The sequence below is a fragment of the Mustela lutreola genome, chromosome 10 (assembly GCF_030435805.1).
Source record: "Mustela lutreola isolate mMusLut2 chromosome 10, mMusLut2.pri, whole genome shotgun sequence".
Classification (NCBI taxonomy): domain Eukaryota; kingdom Metazoa; phylum Chordata; class Mammalia; order Carnivora; family Mustelidae; genus Mustela; species Mustela lutreola.
Genome location: NC_081299.1, coordinates 47,336,055 through 47,354,449, shown reverse-complemented (window position 1 = coordinate 47,354,449; position 18,395 = coordinate 47,336,055). Strand labels below are relative to the sequence as shown.

General features: G+C 47.1%; 1 long non-coding RNA gene across 1 annotated transcript; it reads left to right on the top strand.

Annotated features, from left to right (window-relative positions):
* The first annotated feature begins 8,802 nt into the window (after positions 1–8,802).
* On the top strand, positions 8,803–17,230 carry LOC131809717 (uncharacterized). The gene is made up of 2 exons (XR_009345270.1): positions 8,803–9,029; positions 16,100–17,230. It is a non-coding gene; the product is annotated as an uncharacterized LOC131809717 (long non-coding RNA).
* The last annotated feature ends 1,165 nt before the right edge of the window (positions 17,231–18,395 follow it).

The following is an 18,395-nucleotide window of genomic DNA, read 5'->3' as shown; positions in this document are numbered from 1 at the left end:
ACACTGGGGCCATGCGGATACTGTGTGGCTTCATCTCGCCTCTGAAGCTCTGCACCAGCACGGACTCCCACGCAGGGAGCCTCCCAGGACCTCTGAGTCCTCATGCAGAGAGAACATTGGTGGTGGAAGCTGTAGAGAGCAAACTCGAGGAGAAGGTGTTTGGGGAAATACTCTATGTTGGCCTCAGCCCTGCCTTCTCTGGTTCAGAGATCTCGCTCCTTGAAGCAAGCCTATACAGCAAAGTTTCCCTCTAAGTCACCTCAGATGCCTCCTCAGCCCATCCAGCAGAGTTTGGAAGATGTTGCCAGACCAGGAATCTGCTAACTTAGCCAGGACCAAGCAGTCACGGCTTCCTGCAGAGCCCCAAGGTCCAGCTGATAGGAAAATTATGGAAAACCCTAGAGTATCCCCTAAATGGTCATCATTGCCCAAACACATGCCACATAGCTCTATTTCCTGCACCTTCACTGCCAACCAAACCAGGACCTGACATCCCAGGACCAGCTAATAGCCAACTTTTATGGAGGGCTGTCTGGGTTCCAAGCCTAATGCTAAGTATTTTACCTGCATTGCTTCAGTGAATCTTCACAGATAAGCCTCTCACATCTTATTTACAGATGGGGAAACTGAGGTTTACAGAAGGTTTAAGTACATAAATGAAGTAACTGATGGTTACGGGCTAGGGCCTCGAACCCAGGTCTGTCTGACTGATCTTGGTTATTACGCTACTTCCCTAGGAATTATTTTGCAGTTCCCCCCAAGAAGGGAAGGACCCACCCAAGATCACACAGCTAATAGATAGCAAAACTGGGATTCAAATCTGTTGCTCTCCAAGTCCAAAGTCATACATTCCCCATGATACCCGGCTGGGTTCCCCAGTCACATAAGCCCAGCCTTTAAGTGTCCCTTCCCCGAGCCTAGAGCCTGCTGTTGTCCCAGCTCCTTGGTTGATTGCTTGGAACCATGTCTGACCTTTCTCAGCTCTTTTCCCTGGGGGCAGGTTCTAGAGTCTGTTCTTGCCAGTAGGACATGGACAGATCTTCCCCAAAGATGCCAAATCGCAGCTTGGTTCTGGAGAAGGCAAACAGGAGTCCCCACTCCAGGCACACCTACTTTGGAGAATGAGAAGGAGACTAACTTATCTTCTTGGTTCCTTCACTGGGTCTTTGAAGTTGCCCTGCTCCTAAGTGGACTTGGAAGGGGCAAAGACATCAGTGCCCCATCCTGCCTTCTCCCACTTTTGTCCACCTGCTTAGGCAGGCATGTTAGGGACCCACAAAGCCTTGTACTCCAGCCTGACCCATGACCACTGGGCGCTGTTATTTTTTTACTGTGCTTGTTCATTTCCAATTGCAAAAGCAACAGGCTTGTTGTGTTATTTCCCACCTCTCCGGCAAACCGGCCTTCTCCACAGCAATGCTGCAGGAGCGTAAAGGGAGCCAGGGTTGCATAAAAAGTATTGTAACGGGCTTGAGTGCAAATTAAAATTCCTCCAAGGTGTGCAAAGGATGCCACAAACAGATCAATTTGCCCATAAAGGCTCCCATTCGAACTGAGAGACTCAAGAGAGGAAAAGCAGACTAAGAAACAGAGTATTTAAACACTTCAAATCATTTCCTCAGAAAGGCTTTCCGCATCTTGCTGGAGGAGCGAGTCATCTTCCTGTGTGAAGTGTTCGAACTCACTTCCGCTGAGTCACAAGAGGGGCATTCAGGTCTGGACGCAGCCACTGTGCACGTGGTGGAGCCCACGGCTCTACAGCTTCCTCTTCAGAAAACAGAGGGGCTGCCTCTCGGGCCCCATAACGGCCGGCTTCCCTCCAGGCCGCCAAACAACCGGAGTTTCTGAGGGGCATCTGCTGACAGCCTCTGCCAGCTCCCCACCCAGCGTGTCCCTGAGGTCTGTGACTCACAGCAAGCTCACACCGGAAGCCGCTTCCCCTTGCAGGCTCCATTGGCTGAAATGCTTGCCAGCCCCGAGAAAGGTCTGTGGTGCTGGCCGGCTGCAGTCGTGCATTGGGCAGCAGCAAGGACCCAGCCTTTCCTCAGAGGGCAGCAGCACGAAGAGCAAAAATACAAACGTGCGCACACTGACTGGTGGGATGAATGGGCTTTTATCTATTCTGCAGGCTGGAAACCACAGACCATAGACATGGTCGGGAAGGCAGACGCCCGCCATCGGGCAGAAGGCTATGTGTTACCTAGCCAAACACGGCCCTTCGAAAGAGAAAAGGAAGGCAAGGAGCCCACTGCTCTGAAAGCAAATCAAGCAGGACAGTGAGACTTGGGGTTTCAGAAACTCCCATCCTGACCTCTAATTTGGGTTAATCATAATGCCTCCCAGTGATCCCCACAGAAAGAGCCTGCTGGTGGGGGGAGGGGGGATGTTGGAGGTCTTCTTGCCTGTTCTACTTCACACAAACTTGAACTTCAAAGAGGTTAAGTCGCCACAAACCACGCCAGGAGTCAGTGGTCCAGTGGCATTCGAACCCACATCTGTCAGACATCCACACTCTCAGCTACTACAGATTTCATTTCCTTCTGATTGATGTTTATTGAAAACCACCTGTGTGCAATGTCATAGCTTGGAGCCAGACACCCTTATGAGGTGTTGAATGGAAGAAAAAAAAGAGAAAGAGGGCAGAAGTCCTAGATGTGTTGCTTTCTAACTCTGTGACCTTGAGTAAGTCCCCAATAACCTCCACCCCCTTAATGTTTGATTCTGTGATTGCCTTAAGAAGTTGTTCAGGGGAGGTTCTTGGGTGCGTTCCCCATGTTGACTCTAAGAAATAGAGTTTTCTCTTTCATTCATTCTTTATTTATTTATTCCATCACTCTCTAAACATGTATCGATTACTCAGTAACGATCTTTGGGGCAGAGGGGTAAATAAGACACAGTCCCTGCCATCAGAGCCGTTGTGGTCTGGTGGAGAAAAAAGGCCTCCAAAGGGAGTCACCCTGCAGTAAGATTAATAGGTTTCCCAGGGAGAAAAAGTCACAGCAGCCATAGAGACAAGCACAGCTAATGCCATCCAAAGGACTGGGGAAAATTATAGAGAAGGTGACAGTTGACCCAGGCTTCGAGGAACGAGTAAGGATTAGCTAGGATGTGTGTGCTTCACGCCCTGTCTTGTCTAGGCCCATCTCATTCTCAGGTGACGCTGACACTGCCATCTTGAGTAACCAAGCGAATGTGTGGAAGGACGGTGTAGCGGGTAACAACGCAGGCTCAGGAGTCAGGCAGCCCTGTGTTTGAACTGGAGCCCTGTCACTTACCAGCTCTGCCCTCAGCCTGAGTCTCTATCACTGCAACCTTTTGAAGCGCTTCTCCTTTTCTGCAGCTGCCTCTTCTCAATGAAAGGTCCTTCTACAAACACATGAAATGCCCATCCTTGCCAGGTAGTTGGTAGGTACTGGGAGGGGGAGATGCAGAGGCGTGTAGGACACTGTCCTTTCCCCTAAAAGTGCAAGCATTTCGGAAGGCAGGGACAGGGACAGTCTCACTAGGCACAGTGGTCCGTGCACCATGGCGGTGGCCTCCTGCAGGACTAGGACTACAGCAGCACAGACGAAGGGTGGTTCATGCTCAAGACTTCATCCTCAAACCACCGCCACTATCTGAAGTTACATTTGGGGTTCTTCAGGCTTTCATGGCCCTGTTGGGTGGTTTATTATAAAATCTAGAGCTGGAGTGGGATTTTGAGATCATTCTACAAGTGGGAAAAAGGAGGCCCAGAGAAGCAAAAGGCATGTGTAGGAAGGGATGGAATCTGGTTCTGGACCCAGTCCTCTGGGCTTCTGTGTCTTGCTAATTTTCAGCAGTGATGAGATACCCAAATCTTCCCCCCTTTTATCCTCCCACTGCAGTTGTATCCTATAGTCTCATTCAGCTGCAGGTAATAATACAGGACAGGGGCTCTGAATAAATATAAAATTTCTCAGTGGGACATTTGAAATGAAGGAGATCATTTTTTAAATTCATTTCCATACATTTCTCCAATGAGGACTCTGTTTTCCTAGTCAAAGTACTGAGTCTCAACTAACATTACAATCGGCTGCAGTAAGCTGGTGCAACCACTCTGGAAAACAGCATGGAGGTTCCTCAAAATGTTGAAAATAGAACTTCCCTATGACCCAGCAATTGCACTACTGGGTATTTACCCTAAAGATACAAACGTAGTGATCCGAAGGGGCACATGCCCCCGAATATTTATAGCAGCAATGTCCACAATAGCCAAACTATGGAAAGAACCTAGATGTCCATCAACAGATGAATGGATCAAGAAGATGTGGTATATATACACAATGGAATACTATGCAGCCATCAAAAGAAATGAAATCTTGCCATTTGCAACAACATGGATGGAACTAGAGCGTATCATGCTTAGCGAAATAAGTCAAGCAGAGAAAGACAACTATCATATGATCTCCCTGATATGAGGAAGTGGTGATGCAACATGGGGGCTTAAGTGGGTAGGAGAAGAATCAATGAAACAAGATGGGATTGGGAGGGAGACAAACCATAAGTGACTCTTAATCTCACAAAACAAACTGAGGGTTGCTGGGGGAAGGGGGGTTGGGAGAAGGGGGGTGGGGCTATGGACATTGGGGAGGGTATGTGCTTTGATGAGTGCTGTGAAGTGTGTAAACCTGGTGATTCACAGACCTGTACCCCTGGGGATAAAAATATATGTTTATAAAAAATAAAAAAATTTTTTTAAATCGGCTGCAGATGATTTTCTTTTGTGATATGAAGTCGATGGAAAACATCCTGATGTAGGATCTTGGAAGCCCAGATTCTAAGATCAGCTTTGCCAGTTGGCTGCCTTGGGACCTCAGGCAGATCACTCCCCTCTCAGGACCTCCGGTGTCCCCTCAGGTGCGAAGATGGCTGAACCCAGTGGAAGAAGCTCCATGAGATCTAGGACATTGTTGACAGGGGTCTCTCCAGGGCCTGCAGCCACGTCGGATACACTGTAGGGACTCAATCCATGCTTCTTCTTCTTTTTTTTTTTAAGATTTATTTATTTATTTATTTGACAGAGACAGAGATCACAAGTAGTCAGAGAAGCAGGCAGAGAGAGAGAGGGAGGAGGAAGCAGTCTCCCCGCTGATCAGAGAACCTGATGCGGGGCTCGATCCCAGGACACTGGGATCATGACCTGAGCCGAAGGCAGAGGCTTAACCCACTGAACAACCCAGATGTTAGGGTCCGTAATCAAAGGAGCGAGACGGATATGAAATGAAGGTCAAGCAAAGCTTTATTTCTTGCCAAGCATCTCTTAAGAGGTGACCCCGACCAGTCGGTTTGATTCTCGAGGCTTGGTGCGAAATAAAGCTTTGCTTGACCTTCACTTCGTATCCGTCTCGCTCCTTTGATTACGGACCCTAACACAGGCACCCATGCTTCTTTTAGAAGAGAAATATCTTCAAAGTCACCAGCATTCACTGAAGAGGAGTCCATAAAATCATTTCCAAAATCTGAAGTTTGTCTCTGTTCATTTTTTCCCCTCTTTCTCGTTAGAAGCATGATTACCTCCCCACCGCCCCGTCTCTTAGCAACAACATGGAAGGGTTGACTGTTCTGAAGCACTTCTCAAGTTGCGTGACCTGGCAGCTGTGAATTATTCTGTGTACTCTAATATTACCATTTCGGCGTTGCTCCCCCTCCGCTGTCACTCCCCGGGCCTCCTGCTCAAAACCACCCGCTCAGCACCTCGCCTCACTTGTTGCTGAAAACACACCCTGATTCCGCCCACCTCCGCTGGGCTCATTTGTGCAATTGTTCGCGACACCAGAAAACTTAACAGAACAATGTATTTTAACAGGAGCGCAAGAACACAGGGAGGTAAGGTAAATACTTGGCAATACTTTCTAATGCCAGGCCTGAAACCCATACACATGTTTCTAGGGTCTTCCATTTGTCACTTTATTGTGCAATGGATTAAACCAAAAGAAAAAAAAATTAAAAGAGATGATAATGACCACCATTTATGGAGCATCTACTATGCATCAAGCAACTTCCCACACCCTTCCCTTCTTTGTCTTCCCAAAAGTCTGGGGAGCACCCACTTTTACAGATGAGGGAACGGAGGCTCAGAAATGTGGATGCACTGCTCAGGGTCACACAACTGGTAAAGTCTGCTGCCGAGACTGGGTCTGGGTCTGCTCTCTGATTCTCAAATCTCAGGCTTTACAACTGAGAATAATCTGGAAAGAGTTAGCCCACAAGAACCATCTAGCAAGGAGAGAACAGAATGGCAGTTCCAGTCCACCTAGTCCTTTCTCCACCCACTTTATTTCCACTCCTAAAACTGAAATAACTTTTTTTTTGTTGTTCCAATATAGAGAGCTGAGTAAAAGTTGAGCCTACTGAGGGAGATGCCCAGCAATTATTAGGCCAAAGAGAGTTCAGGTTGGAATGGGACTTCTGGCTCATTCGATCTAGCCCTGATAGTTTATAGATGATGAACTGAAGCCCAGATTGTTTAAGATAGTCGCCCATATTCACCCATCTTATCAGTATGTACCAGAGCCTGCCTTATCGCTAGCAAATTCTGTGCTTTTAATCTGTGGGAGGCATCCTAGCATGTATGAGCCAATGGCTCTGAGGCCTAAATATACTATCCTCAAAGTGCTTTGCCTGGCCACACCTAGTACATGTAACTGCTGTTGACCTGGATCCTCTTGGAACCTTGGTCTCTTTATCGGTAAATGGGGTTGGCAAGGGTCCTTAACTCATACCTTTGGGAAGAAATTCCACTGAGCTCCGGGATGTGGCAGAGCATTGTAGTGCTTGCTTCCCCAACACGAGCTCTAATCTTTGGGGGTTGGGTAGGGCATTTCACATTCCTGCATGATTTCCGAGATGGGCAGCATTAGAATACGATCAGAAGCACCTGCCCCGGTCTCTTATGATTATGAATGATCAGGAAACAAGAGAAAGAAAAAAAAAATCACAGGAGAAAATATTAAAACTTGCATCCACATACTTTCTTGACCTTCTTCTCTCCTTGGCACAGCTTCAACCTCACGGAAGCCATGGGCGAGGAAGGCTATCAGGCTGAAGGTCCCAGAGGAACTGGCAGAGGGTGGGCCAGGCTAGATTAGAAGTCAGGTTCCACCAGGTAGAGGGCTCAGAGTGTGGGAGGCAGCTGCACCGCGAGCGTCAGAAACCTCGAGGACTGTGGGTTCGCCCCACAGGCATGAGCCCCCCAGGCATGTGCACGTCCCACATGCATGCACACGAGGCCCACAAGGCCGACAGGGGCCAGGACGATTGCATTCTCAGTTCACCAGAGTTCCTATCTCCTCCCCGTCCCTCTCTACCCTCTCTCTAGGCCCCCTTTTTAGGATGAAAACAACTCCTGACCTCATGTCTGACCTTATTTCCTCCAGACTCGGATAGTCACCCTCCTCCTTACCAGGCTGCACCACCAGTAGTGAGTGGGGGGTGGGGGGGCGAGGCAGCAGAGCCAGGTCGTACAGAGAAATGCTGCAAGGAGTTTGCCGGGGAGGCGGGGGGGGGGGGGGGGGGGGGATGGAAAGAGAAGGAAAGGCACTAAGGGGACAGCTGGGGCTTAAGCTGATTGTGTGTGCGTGCGCGTGTATGTGGAGTCAAGTTTATTCTAAGCAAGAGACTGAAGCCCATTTACATGCTTTTGGGCAGAAGCCAGAAGAAAGGAAAGGAAACAAGGAAATGGCTGAAGGGTCTGGGTTGGGGGGTGGCAAAGCACTAGCAGGGGCTCTCTGAGAAGGGGAGGGGGAGGGAGCGATGGGCCTCACTCAGGAGGAGGGACCGCTCTTCTGTTGTGGTAGGAAGCGAGGAGGGTACCAAGGAGCAGAGGGAAGAGCTTCAATCTGCCAGCCCCCAGAGCTCAGCACTGTCTCTCCCCGGAGCACAGCGGTGGCCTCAGGCCAAGGACTGCCTCCGGCGCTCCACACACGTGAATTGCCATCCTCACCACAACCTGCAAGACGGGCATTTCTAACACCCCCATTTTATAGATTCCCCCCACCGAATCTAAGAAAGCACATGAAATTGCCGAAGGTTGCACAACCAGTATTAGTAGTCGAAATAGTGCTGACACGAATACAGCCCGAAGTCTGTGTCAGTCTTTATTCTGAGCACTTTATATTCATTAACCTACTGACCCCTGTGTGGCGGGCACTGTTACTACCCTGACTTCACAGATGAAGAAACTGAGAAACAGGATGATTGGATAACTTGCCCAAGGACAAACACTGTGAGAGCCCTTGAACCCCGGCTCTCTGTCGCCCAGGTCAGCGTCTGGAGCCCTCGTGTCCCACTGGTTGTCGGATACAAAGCCCTGCAGATGGAACTCGTTTCTCTGATTCCAAAGGCGGTCTTTTGCTCACACGTCACATGATGAGGCTACCTGAAGGCAAATGAGCTTTGAGAGTTGAATACTCTGTCCCAAGATCTCGTTAGGATGTCGAAGAGCAAGGAACAAGTACCCCCCGAAGACGTCCTCCGATTTCTCTTTGGGTAAAACTAGGTGACAGGGCTCTCCCCCATTCCCTAATGACTGGGGTGTCTCTATGGTGGAAGCGGGAAAGTGGGGGAGGTCCAACATGGTATAAATTTAACCCATCAGCAGTGTCTGCCGTATCCAGGCAAAGCGAAAAGTGCTGTTCTTAAGCCTTCCTGTGTTCAGTCGGTCATTCATGGACCCTGACTTCTGGCGGGCCCTGCGCCAGCTCCAGGCACCCAGGAGTGGAAGCCCATGGTTCCTGCTCTTCAAGGAGCTTACAGATGGGGACTTGGAACAAACACCGAGAGCAGACGGGTCCATCGCGGCGTGTGGCAACACCCTCCAGAGGAGGACACCGCGTCTGTCTAGGGGAGAAACCGAGGCATGGGATTCACAGAGAAACCGTCACTTTTAAGGAAAGAAGTTTGCCAGAGGAACAAGGGAAGTGAAGGCATGTGACTGAGGCGGAGAGGACATACGTGCCAAGTCAGAGAAGCACAGGGAAGGATGGCACAGTCTGGGGAACTGGTCACAGGTCAGTGCGACCGCAGCGGAGATGCGGGCTTTGTGGGGTGGGAGATGCAGCAGGAGAGGGAGGCCGGGGCTGGATCCACCCACCCTGGGCAGCTGGTCTAGTACTGCAGGTTTCTGCAGCTGATGGTGTTCCCGGGCACCGGTCATCGCGCTCTGGCAGCTGGCTGCTGCGGTCCTGAGTGGAGTTCCCAGGGAGGGTGCTTGGTGGGCCACGGCCAGCCAGAGGAGGTGCTCCTGCAAGACCCATGATGAAGGCTCTGTTTGCTTTTTGCCTCTTTTTCTTTTTCTTTTTTTTTTAAATTTTATTTATTTATTTGACAGACAGAGATCACAAGTAGGCAGAGAGGCAGGCAGAGAGAGAGGAGGAAGCAGGCTTCCCGCAGAGCAGAGAGCCCAATGTGGGGCTCGATCCCAGGACCCTGGGATCATGACCTGAGCCAAAGGCAGAGGCTTTAACCCACTGAGCCACCCATGTGCCCCTTTTTTTCTTTTTTTAAGATTGGTTGATCAATTGATTGACTGACTATGTTCAGTGCCTCTTCAGGTTTCTTCCGGTGAGCAAAAACAAGCACCAGTGTAGGTTCTTCATGAAGAAAATGTGGCATAACACACACTTCGGAAAAGCAGGGGAGACCTGTATTTCTAATTCACAGGTAAGAAAAAAGAGGCTCAGGAGAATTACCAGGCCCTCTCTCCAGAGCTGACAAGACACAGGTCCAGGGTTCAAACCCCAGCTGGCCGGAAGCCAGAGCCTACACTCTTTCCCCTCCCCCTCAATGAGGCCTCTAAAGCTATTCCTATTATGTAACCAATAAATAAATAAATAAATAAACTTTTCTTTCTATGGTGGCAGTGGCGATGTCACTCCAGAAACTAAGATTTGTTCCCTTTATAAATGAGGGGTCAGGGCATTTTCCCCCCCTGCTCATTATAAAGGCCTGCTTCCTACCAGAATGAATAATGAGGTTGTAGCTCTCTGCATTCAGCCATACGAAGACGGCTTATTCTCCATCTTCCATGATGGGAGAACCAGCTGTGGCACTAATAAAAATGACTGCTTTTCAATTCTTTCAACAAAGTAAATAAAACTCCCTGGTGATTAACAGCAAATTGGTTTCCTGCAGAGTTGTCAGATCTGAAAGGGGGCCATGAGGGGGAAGGGAGAGAAGATGGGGACAAGGGTTTGGCTAGCGGTTCAAGCGTGCCTTCTCTGAGTACGTGGTCCTGAGGTGCTCTGGGTACAAGAGATGTTTTTAACTCCTTTCAGGAAATTCCCAGGTCTGGCAAGATAACAATCCAGTATCCTGGCATGGAGACAAAAGAGGAAAGGGGTCTCACTTATTAACAAGAGCAGCCCCTAAGGCTCTCAAATTTAGGGCACCAGTTCTTATTCCATTCATCTATTCCACAAATATTTATTAAGTGCCTGCTAGCAGCTTATTCATTAACTGACTATTTACTGAGTGTCTACTATATTCTGACAGAGTTATGCCTTGGGAAAGGAGCTCACAGTCTAACAGAGAGAGAGAGAGAGAAACATGGTTTGTTGTTATTCCTGTGATAAGTTCTATATATTGGAAATGAAAGTTGGGAACTTATATAGTCTTTTCATTCTCTTGACAAATAGGATAGAAAAGCTGTTTTGCCCCCAGAATTAAGCCAAAGAGTTACAAACCAAGTCCAATAAGAGATCAGTCAGAAGTGAAGATAATATGGTTGGAAATGAGAACAGGGGGAAACGTGATTCTGAAATTTGCAGAATATTGGTGGATCCAGGGCTGCCATGGGAAACAGGTGGGATACCCAAAGTCGGGTAATACAAGGAGAGTTTTATCTACCAATGGGTCCTTCGTGTGCAGGGGTGCGGCAGGATGTTGGGGACTCCCAGGGACTATGCAGGAACCCAAGACTAGCTGTAGCAGGGCTGTTACCAACCCGGGTCCAAAACAATAGGGGAGGATATTGGCTATAGGAACCTGTAAGGGAAGAGTTGTCTGGGGACGATCACTTTGAAAGGTGTTCTGATGGACATCTGGAAGTCACAGCTGGGATGACCCTATAGGGAAGGTGTCAGAAACAGAAATACCTAATCTCATTTTCCTCCTTCCCAAGATTTTTTTTTTTTCCATCTCACGGGTTAGGGAAGTCTTCCTGTAGTAAAGATAGTATCTGAGCTACATCTTGACAGATGAATGGGAGTTTTTTTGGGTGATGAAGGGAGGGGACAAGTCAAGAAGGCGGGAAGTGGACCGAAAACAGATTCTGAGAGACCTTTATGATATGCAGAGAAGTTTGGCTTCTGTAGCCCAGGCACTGGAGAGCCATTGAATGATTTTTAAGGAGGCGAATAGCATGACCATAAGCATTTATGAAAATCCTGTTGGCTGAAGCATGGGAGATGGCACCAAGGGAGATGAGAAGAAGAGACAGGCTGGCTGGCTAGTAAGTAGCAGATGAAGGGGGAATGCCTGAACCACAGTCATAGAGAGGGAGACAGCGAAGATTTTGAAATAGTTGAAAGAAGTAGCAATTATGGATGATTGAACCAGAGAAGGGCATGCAGGAGAGGGGGCATCTAGGCTGACTCTTAGAACTCCTGCCAGGATATTAGTGGACACACGGTTTGCTGGGACTTAGAAAGGAAAGAGGCAGAACAGGTTTGGGGGACGAAATGAGACAGCTTTGCTCTGAGGCATAGTGAGATCCCTCCCGCCTGCAGGACCTCTAGGTGGAGAGGCCTGCTGGGACTTGGGTATGACCCTTGAGTTCAGGAGAGGGAGAAAGGTCCGGAACACCTGAGCATGCTGGAGGTTAGGACATGGAATCACATAGGGAGAGCTTGCACAGAGGGAGAGGGCTCCCTGCCTTCCACGGCCTTACCTGCAGGATGCAAATGGAAGTGCCTCCTTCATGGGGTGGTGGCAAGCCCTTGAGAGAAGGGATAGCATGTGGAAGAGAGCTTGGCTAGTGGTTCTACCCCAGCAATGTGCCTAGCATATCCTAAAAATACTTACAGAAGCAGAGGAAAGGTACAAATACTAAGAAACTTGATTTTACACCGTATTCAGAAAAGAAAATAGCAGCTGCTTTACACTTAATGAACACCATGGTCTTATCTCTCTGCACCTTACACATCTGTCTCTTCTTGCTCCTTGGGCTGAGAGGGGTGGGAACTAGATCCCAACGTCATCTGTGTTTCACATTCTCCTATGTACTGGCAAAACAATTAGCACATAATAGCTATCCACTAAATATACAGATATCGCTGATTGATTGTCTGGTGGAGAAAAAAAAAAAAAAATGAGAAAGACTCCAAGCTGGAGAGAGTCCCAATTACCCTAGCATTTCCCTATACCCGACAAGCCGCTCACTCTCTGGGTCCGGCCCCTCCCCCACCAGAGAGACATGATTAATGTCCTTCCTCTGTTTGAGAGTGCTAGTCCCAAGATTAATGAAGTCAGAATCCCTTGGAGATACTTGAGTAAGAAATGGGCCGTATTGTTGTCTCGCTTTAATTAATTTGAAAATTATCCTATATTGTTCAAATGGCAACTGACTCATCAAAAGTGGGTGTTTGGAAATGATCGATGGAAAGTCTGAGGATTTTCTCATTAATTAATTTGGCTGTGAAAATAAGCACTGGCCCACATTCCCAGTGAAATAAAAACACACCCAAAGGTAACCAAGAAATCAGGCTGGTGTGGAATGGCCTAAGTTCTGCCCTCAGGCATAGACTCACACTTTTGGCAGCCAAGCAATGATTTTATATAGGTAATATGTAACGTGCGATTTTCTGCCCCCCCCCAATTTTCCACAGTGGGCACATGTTATCCTACCATAAAAACTTAATTTAAAAAAAATTAAAATAAAAAATATTTGTCATACACATATACGATATAGAATAAATACAGCATGTACAGAAAGTATAATAATATAAAGTAAATGTTATCTTTATTTTTCTCTTTATCTATGTTTTGAGACTTTTTAATTAGTATTCCATAGTATTATTTGTCCTGCTATTCTATTACCACGTGAACCGGGGGTCTTTACATGTAAGCAACAGAAACTGTATCTAGCTAATATATGCCAGGAAGAAGTTTTCTGGAAAATACAAAGGAATTCAAATTTTCAAAAGAAAAGTGGGGAAATGGGCTTAGTAAGACAGGAAGAGGAAGCTAGCTACTTCAGGGGTTTTGCAGGAACTACGCACCAGCTTGTCCAAGAGCCCCTGTGACAACCAGTGTCTCTAGCCACTCACACGCGCAATTAGGAAGGGGAGTTCTGGTCAACCCAGCAAGGGCCATATTTTGCTTCAGCTAGAGAGAAGTGGCGCACCTTGTTAACTGTTGTAGCCAGACTGTACTGGAGGACTTTGATCATTCACCCAAGTGAATTTTAATCCCAGCTCCATAAGAGGTGGTAGGGATGTTGGACAAACAAACAATAGATGCCCACCCCATAAGGCGATTGTTTCCCCCTTACCCAGTGATTCTTAAGGTCTAATTTACATAAAGCAATAATGTTGCATATCAGCCACTGATCCATTGCTGAACAGCTCTAACTGTTAGGTAATCATCCAGTGGGTGTTGATTCCATTTCTGTCTCCCTGTGTCAAAAGAGGGGCCAGCAGATCCCTGGGTGGCTCAGTCGGTTAAGCGTCTGCCTTCAGCTCAGGTCATGATCCCAGTGTCCTTGGATCGGGCCCGGCATTGGGCTCCCTGGTTCAGTGGGGAGTCTGCTTCTCCCTCTCCCATCCCCTTTGTGCTGTTCTCTCTCTCTCTTAAATAAAATTGTTTTTAAAAATGAGGTGTCAGGATGGTAGTGGGACTGGAAAGAACTGGAACAGTTAGAGGATCAGTTGGGAAAGCTGAGGGAGGGGAGCTTGGAGGTGAGGAGAAGACTCAGGTGAATGAGCTGTCATCACCGCCTTTCTAAAGGGTGGTCTGCCATGCAGCAAAAGAATGAGTTTTAAAATAATCGATGGAAGTTCAAGAGAGGAAAGAGTTGTCTCAACAAATGGTAGAATACTTTAAGAATTAAAACGGCCCTGCTCTGGGAAGTAGGAAGCCCCCATTTCAAGGGGTGAGCCACTAAGAATTTCAACATGGGATGAGGTTGGGTTATTTGATCTCGAAAGGATTCTTCGAACCCTGATAGTTTGTGGCCCTCCCATCCTTTGATATTTGCAAACCTAGTAAGTGTCCTACTGAAGGGCTCCTTGCCTTTCACAGTTAGTCACGGGCATGCCTTGGGCTCAGCTTCTCCTTTTCACCTGGTTTGCTCCCAAACCTTAATGGAAGGATCCCCCAGGCACTTCTCAGCTGCTGCAGGAGAATTTGGGGATTTCCTCAAGCAAGCATGACAAGCAGAGATCAGAGGAAAGGTGCAAGCAACAGATTCAGAGTAAGAGTTCTGGGGTTTAAACCTCAGCTTTGCCACTTACAAACTGTGGTATCTTAAGCAAGTCAATGGGCTTTGTGGTTCTCATTTTATTCCTATGTAAAGAGTGAGAACAGATGATGAGAACCGTAATAACAGTAATAACATGGTTTCAAGAGTTTATTTTTTAAAAAATGTAATGCATGGTTTTGTGGAGTCTTAATGGTGTGCTAGATTATTTACATGCATTTTTTTCTGTATTTAATTCATTGATGTAATCCTGCCAAAAATCACGTGATGTGTAGATTCCATTATTTCCATTTCACAGATAAGAAAACTGAGGTTTGGTGAGTTTATTTACCTGGGGCACCTGGGTGGCTCAGGTCATGATCTCAGGGTCCTGGGATTGAGCCCAGCATTGGGCTCTCTGCTCAGCAGGAAGCCTGCTTCCCTCTCTCTCTCTGCCTACCTCTCTGCCTACTTGTGATCTCTGTCTATCAAATAAATAAATAAAATCCTTTAAAAAAATTATTTACCTAAAAAATAGAGCTGAAATTAAAATCGACAGATCTAACTCCATCAGCAGACCTGACCATGGCTGTCAGACTTAAACATGAGCTCATACTGGACCTAATAGGCGATCTGGAACATGAGAGGGACTCAGCAGATATTAGCTCTCCATTCATCATCTTTCTGACTTAATCTTCTAAAAACTCCTGTTAATATTCATCATTAAATGTTGTGCCCCAGTGCTGCTCCCACCGGGTCACGAGATGGTGGCAGCAGCTTCCAGTGTCAAATCAAGATACCACCCAGCACCCTAGTTGTTCATTTTCAAGAGCAAGAAAGCTTTTCCTAGAAACCTCCTCTCAGGTCTCATCTAACAGATTTAGGTCCACAGTCTCATCTCTAAACCCATCATTGCAAAACAAGGATGACTGAATAACCCTGAGGCCAGCCAGACCTACCCCCAGAGCTTGTCCGCTTCCAAAATCAGCCTTCTTCTTGGAGAGGACAAGGAGATCCTGGATGTTGGTAGGCTACCAACTGTCTCCTCAATAGCCCTGTTATTCTGATAAGAAAAAGAAGGCTCAGAGGGGTTTAACGAATCTGCCCAGAGTCCAGGGGCAAGGGTAGGGCTGGGGGAAGGGATGTGCATACCTATGGTGGTTCTTAGGTCAGGAAGAGGGTTGGAGCTGTGGCAGGGTAGGGAGAGGATTTAAGACAGTGGTCCTCAACTGTGCTGCACACTGCAGTGACACGAGTCACTTTAAACAGCTGTGATGACTGGATCCCACCCGGAGGGATTCTGACTCACTTGGTCTGGGAGGAAGCTTGGCTATCAAGGTTTGTAAAAGCACCCCAGGACATTTTAATACGCAACCAAGGTGAGAACCACAGGTTTAGGAAAAGAGCTGATGGGCCATGGAGGGCTTGAGGCTAAAGGCATAGAGTCTGCACTGAGTAACAGAGATCCTGTCTCTCCTGTTTCTCCTCAATAATTGTTCCCATTTCCTGAGGGCTAACCCCCCCCCCAACCCCACCCCGTTCCAGGCATGGCTGTGCCCTCAGTATTTGCCATCTAGTAGGCAGGTAATAATTGAAGGGTTGGAGGGATCACAGACACTTTACTCATAGAATGAATAATTTTCATGCAACCTCCACAAAGTAATAGTGCTTTCCATTTTACAGACGAGGCAACAAAAGCCCAGACATTTTGAAGAACTAAGGCTTTTTGACTCCATTCTGCAAATCCTGTCCCATCCATAGAAGAAATCAAAAGTCTGAGAAACAAAACCGAGCCTCCCCTCTCTCTTTCTGCCCTCCTCCAGTTTGCATCTTACACCGTCTGGACCCTTGTCGTGGTCCCTCTGACCTGCTAGGGAGCACCAGCCTCCTGCGAGAGGAGTCAAGGGCTGAAGCTTCCTGCCTACCAAGGCATAAGCAAATGCCAAGACCAATCTTCATTTTGAAGAAACCCCATTGGGAAGCCTGGTATCTAGCCTGGTCTTCGCGCCTCCTTGTGGTGTGACCTTGAGCATGGGTCTTCCTGTTTCTGGGCTTCATAGTCCTCATCTGTAACATGAAGAACTTGGACCAGAATCTGCAGGTTGTAAACTCAAGTATTTTTGGGTCTAGATAGTTGATGTAAACCCATGAGGCAGGCTGGATGGGGACTATAGGGAGAGAGCAAAACCTGCCCTGTCCAAAACAGTGGAATTTATTGAATTCCAGCCAGTTGCCATCATGGTGGCCTGTGGGCTCAGGGTTATGAGAGCTTCTGATTCGCTTTCAAAGAAATACTAAGAAATCTTTATGTTCAATCCCCTGCTTAAGCTAATATTAATCTAATGATATGATGATGCTGATGATGATGCAAAGGAAGAAAACATGAATGTGGGCTGAATGTAGCTCACAGGCTATTTCTTTGTGATCTGTGAGCTAAATGGTCTGTAAGGCTCTAATCACATTCTGTGATTTCTAAATGAAAATCGACCCATTAAGAAACACAAGCACCGGCATTCCTGCACTAGCTGAAAATTCTCTTTGGAAAGTAAACCCAAATGGCATCTTTCCTATTTTTCCTTCCTAGTACTTTGCTATGCATCAATTTCTGGGGTTTCTGGGAAACTGTACCCCCTCCAAAATCTGATGATCCTGTTTGAAAGATCACCTGCTTTATAGAGAAACAGTGCCCTCTGCTGGAAGAGTAATGCAAAAAGACGCCTTTGGGGCTGAGATCATTTAAAAGGGGAAAAGTGGATTTGTTTGTTTTCACTTGAAATAGATTTCATGAAGAATAATAAATAAAATATAAACGCATATTTATGGATGGCTTGATTTATGTTAGGCATAAATTGGACTTTCATGTATCCATTTGGGAGTAATTACTCTTAATCTACAGAAAGGCCAGGATTCAAGAAAGGAAGAAAACATTTGTTACCTCAACTGACAGCAATGTAGAATGCACAGACAAGGAGAGGAAATTGGAGTCTAGGTCTCCAGACTGTGTGCTGGAAAGTCAGAGCCTTTATAATAATGTATTGCAAATCGGTGGGTTTTAATAGTTACTTTCACTGCATCCTTTCAATAAATCCTCCCAATAACACTCCAAGGTAGGTTTTATTTTCATTTGACCAATAAAGAAATTGAAGCACAGAGCCTGAGTGGCCAGCTCAAGATTCCTTGGCAATTAAAGGATGGAGACAGGCTTAGACAAGTAGCTTGGCTTCCCTAAGCCTCAATCCCCCTTTGTAAAACATGGATGAAAATAGCATCTATGGGGGCACCTGGGTGGCTCATAGGTTAAGCCTCTGCCTTCGGCTCAGGTCATGATCTCAGGGTCCTCGGATAGAGCCCCACATCGGGCTCTCTGCTCAGTGGGGAGCCTGCTTCTGCCTGCTGCTCTGCCTACTTGTGATCTCTCTCTGTCAAATAAATAAATAAAATCTTTTTTAAAAATAGCATCTATGTTTTCAACAGGGATAGAATTGGGAATCCACGTGTGAGACCTGTTACACCACGCCTGGCCCAGAGTGAGCCTGGTACCCAGCATTAGCTAGAACTACTTCAATGATCAGAGTCCAGGTCTTTCAACTCCTGGCCTCTGCCTTTTCCACTACCTTGCATGGTGTTTTGAATCATCAAAATAGGGACCCCAGGGCTGCTGGGATTTATAATCATGGCCCTAAACCCTAAAAACTCCAGTTTTTTTAAGTTTTTGTTTTTGTTTTTTGTTTTTTAGCAGAAGTGGCTTTGTCAACATTTATTAAGATCTTGAGCTACATCGTAGACAGATTATTCTAAATGAGGGAAGTTATGGTTCCTGTGACTTATGCACCATTCACACAGTCCTGGGGCTGTGATACAGATCGCTGAGTTCTACGCTGGAATAGGAGCATTGCCGTGTCAGATGATATCCAAAAGAAAGTGGTGAGCATCCCAGGGGGTCCAGGAACCACATCAGAGGAGACTTGTAGAAGGAACT